At 43.4% G+C, this 4,576-nt stretch overlaps 1 long non-coding RNA gene across 1 annotated transcript; it reads left to right on the forward strand.

Annotated features, from left to right (window-relative positions):
- The first annotated feature begins 1,239 nt into the window (after window positions 1-1,239).
- LOC140587393 (uncharacterized) lies at window positions 1,240-4,360 on the forward strand. Its single transcript, XR_011989105.1, has 3 exons — window positions 1,240-1,284; window positions 1,396-1,433; window positions 4,121-4,360. It is a non-coding gene; the product is annotated as an uncharacterized lncRNA (long non-coding RNA).
- The last annotated feature ends 216 nt before the right edge of the window (window positions 4,361-4,576 follow it).

Raw genomic sequence — 4,576 nt, forward strand, 5'->3', positions numbered from 1 at the left:
AACACCCCCAAAGCATCAAAATAACAGGTTTTTATCACATTGCGGGGGACATTTGGTCCCCACCATGTAATATAAACCTAATCCACACACACAAACAGACACACACACACGTGTGCGCGCACACACACACACAGATTAGGTATCTGAGTCTTTGTGGGGATTCTCCATTCATTTGTATGGGCATAACCCCAATCCTAATTATGGCAACCTTAATCCAAAATCCCTGCAGTAGTAAGCAAGAAGTAACAGTAAGTAACCAAACAAAATACAAGACTTTTGGAATTATTATTCCTTTGATTGCATTAACAGAATTTTATAAAACTGAGTCAGTTTTTTCTTTTGGGGACCAAAAACATGTCCCTACAAAGTCAAAATAACATGTTTTTATAACACTGTGGGGACATTTGGTCCCCACAACATAATATATACATGACCACCCACCCAAACACACATAGACACAAACATACACAGACTGGCTTACGTATATCCTCTATAGATTCCTGAATGAAATATCTGCAAAGCAGTTATGGCATGGCGTTAGGTTTGAACATGCAGTTTTTAAGGACACTGCACTAATTTTAAACGAAACACTGCACTAATTCTAAAATGATTTTATATGAACGTTATTTAACATAAAATAAAATAGAAATCAAACCAAAATTTAGTCTATCAAAAAACTTGTATATTACATATCTTCGAAATTAAAAATACCAGGATACAGAATTTGAATAACAAGAACTATAGTCTTCTTTCTCAAAAGCGTGAACAGCTATCTGAAGACCTACTAGTTCCTGAATTGTAGATGTTGCCTATGAAATTCGCTGAGAGTTGACGTCGCCCTACCAACGTCGCTAAAATGCTAATTGCGTCAACAAGCTATGGAAATACAGCGGTGGTACACCCCCAATACAGCGGTATTACGCATTACCGTAATGCTGCCTAGCAAAAACATAATGTCATAAAAAAAATTACAGACAGACATTATAGACAGAGCTGCGTGGTTTCCTATTGACAAGTAGATACATGATTCGGGGGCTTGAAAGGCGGCTAGATATCCAATCACGCCCAGCTACAGTATGCACAAACTAAAGATACTACTCCTGATTGGACCAGCTACAAATTCGTCCCTCCCTGACAATAAATTCTTTGTTTTCATTCGTTGAAAATAATGACAATACATATCTTCATACTTTTCGACCAATTAAAAATCTCGGTGGTTTCAATAGTTCTAACAAAATAATTGCAGGTTGAACAAAAACTTTCTGACAGAGAGATGGCGCAGAGGTGAGCAGCATCTCTTCGTATGTTTCTTGCTATTTCTTCAGATTATGTTTTGTTAGCATACTTAATTCTATATTTATTTTTATGTTCTGATTGTCACGTTCGGCAACGGAGGCGAGCCGGGAAGCAGGCGACAGCAGCCAGGAAGTCAGGTAACGGGGTTTAATTGGCAAATGACAAGCACGCAGAGACATCCACGGACAATACAATGCCGAATCTGGCATACATGGGGAGACGCGGTCTAATATACACAGGACTAATCAAATGAAACAGGACACAGATGATCACAAACAGGAATGAACACAAGGTAATGAGGGGGCGTGGCACACATCGGGATCGGACGGAGCGGATCGTGACACTGATATAGTACATGCAAATTTTGCGGCACAATTGAAATATATTTATAATTAGTTGTTTAAACTGTAGATGCTGTGGCCATTATTCTAAATATGGTTGTTTATATTTAAATGGTAAGAGAAAATATTTGTGTTAAACTTAAAAACAATAAGACAATAACAATAAGACAATATATAAGTTCTCCTAGTGGTGTCCCGTCTTGCCCCCAGAGTGCCCTGTGCTGGTGTTGCCCCTGCCTACCCTGGTCTGTCTCGTCCCCTAATGGTGTTCGGTCTCTGCGCCCTTGTCCCGCAGCAGTGCCCATCTGGTGTCTTGCCCTGCCCTCTTCCACTGTGTCTCCCATCTTAGTGTACGTATAGCCTGCTGTCTTCCCCGCTGTCCCATCTGCTCCCTCACATGCCCTGTAAAAAGTGTCCTTCAGTCCTGCGATCCTCAGTCCAGTCATTGATGTTGCTGCCTGCATGTGCTCCCCAGTGTGTCCTGTGTCTAGTGTTCTTGCCTGATCCTCCCTACCCTGTTTGGACCCCTTGTGGTCTGTTTCCTTCGCCCTTCCTGTAGTGTAGTTTTCTTTAATAAAGCCCCTTTTGGTTTTCCTCCATCCCTGTCTTCGCCTCTGTCCTTGCCCTCGACGTGACACCATTACAGTGTGACCAGGTAAATGCTGCTAGCTGGACACCACACTACTGTAAATGCTACTGAAGGCTTACCTCAGTTTATCATTATTCCCTTCGTCTTGAAAGAGAACAGCAGCAAAAAGTGGGAAAATGATTTAAAAAATAAAGAACACTGTTCTGTTAGTAAGCTTCTTAAGGTAAAGTCATTTTAAATAATTAGAATAACTGATACTTTATTAATACCTGTGGAGAAATTGTCTTTACGCCTCCCTCAACTTGCTCTTTATAGAGTAATGTCTCCTAAGTAGACATTAGTTTTAAATGGCTTCAGTACAAAGGAGACCATCCCTCTGGATTGTACCAAAGTCTACTCTGCATTACGCCACTTTTTAAAACCCTCCGTTTAACCCATATATCGTAGAAAAACTGACATTAATACCAGTGGCTATAGGTATATTTGGTGCTTTCAGATGTCTGTGAATTCTTTTAATGTTTTCCCGGTGTCTGTAGAAATCGCTGAAGTGCTTCATGTCATACCTTTCAATGTGAATGAACCGAGTCATTATGCCTTGGTGAGAGCTGGCTAGGTATATGTTATACTCCACTAGGCCCACTTTTCTTCATAACTGTCATTCAGCAATATTCATTCCTTTCCTTATATTTAATGCCTCTGCTGTGCTGGGAGTCAGCTTCCATTGGGATCCATGCTCTGGATCAATATTCCGTTAACCTGAACTGTTCAACAGACTGCAGACCACATTCTGCAATTTCATCTGCTGTCTGACCACTAACAGGAAGTATAAAAGACAAGCACACCCTCAGAATGGATTCATATGTGGCCTTCCCAGTATGCACCTCTGTCAGCAGGTCAATGACAGATCTAAACCAATTTTGCCTGAGCTACGGAGCCCCTGCATCTCTGGACAGACCTAATCCATCTCTGGTCCAGTTGACACCCATAGGCACTGCTCAGGCTGAAGTTGACAGCCGCAGGCAGAATCCGTTGTGCGTGTTTCTCCTCACCGTTTGACCCCAGATGCCCCCCAGGGAGTACTATGTGGTCCTACCTTTTCACCACCAGAGTTGCCCTCAGTTGAGAACTGATCTCCATGATGTCTCACTCAACTTGAGGCCTGATTGGTGGAATCCCAGCTGGTAGGATGAACGCTGAGGAGGGACGTACATAAGTTATTGTGTTGCTGTAGAAGAGGAAAGATCTTAGTTTTGCTATCTGTTGTTGCATGGCTTGGATACAAACAATACTGATTAGCAGGGATTAAAATAGGAATAGGAGACATTTAAGATCTACCCTGAAGGTTTTTCAAACCAGTCATTTAGATCAGGAAATTCATATACATAATAGCCAGCTGAAACTTTATAAAACTTCTGTCAGAACAAATAAATACATTTTTAATCTGAAAAATAATAAATAAAAATGGGAGGATGGTGCTAAAGGGGTCTAGTTTCAATCTTCCAGTCTGTCAGCTTAACATTTATAGAAAGTGCCAGACAGTAAAACACCTTTGCCAAGTGAATGAAAGAAGCTTGACCTCGTTGGATGATGGACTAAGAGCAGTGCTAAACAACGCTCACGCCCTGACTCCCCCCACCTGTCCCAAAGCAGGATGCATGGGGAAGTGCGGGGAAGCATTGGTGAATGCTGGTGAAGGTGCCGCTATTGCAACTTCAGACAAAGGCACTAGGACTTCGAGCCTCAGTGCCGAGTCTCTGAGAGCTCATCAAAACACTGACGGGCCAAGCAGCCCAGCAAATGGAATGTTGTCTTTCCCAGGAATGGATGCCAGAGGGCTCCAAATATCTGCTGTGAGCCATAGACTGTGAGTGTCTGTGCCTTTGTTTGTGTACAGAGTGAAGGTGCCACTCACAGCTGGTTTTCCCGCCATGCTGCTGGGATGAAGAGCTGCTCATGCGGAGACTGCTGGTCCAGCAGAAACCTGTGGCACGCCAGCAACACTGAATATGGTGTTGGGTCCAGCACTGGCGATGCATTGTTTGACCCTGTCGATCCTGTGTTTCACTCTCCCAGAACACCCTAAGGCGTGATGGTAATGGAACCCCTGTGCCAGAAATTGAGGGCTGATTCTATGCATGAGCCGTCTGCATGCAGTCCCAGCATGCTCTGGGCTGGAGACACGTGTGGAGCCGCTGAGCTGCAGTGTGCTTGGGTAACACTGCCTTCAGTGACTCACAGAGCCGTGCTCTGTTGCTTTGGAAGGCTTCTCTTCTTCCACACAGGAACTCACAATAGCAGAGCCCGAAATGACAGCCCTCCACAGGAACACACAGCGCTGTGTGCATATCCC

This window comes from Paramormyrops kingsleyae, unplaced genomic scaffold (assembly GCF_048594095.1).
Source record: "Paramormyrops kingsleyae isolate MSU_618 unplaced genomic scaffold, PKINGS_0.4 ups207, whole genome shotgun sequence".
Lineage (NCBI taxonomy): Eukaryota > Metazoa > Chordata > Actinopteri > Osteoglossiformes > Mormyridae > Paramormyrops > Paramormyrops kingsleyae.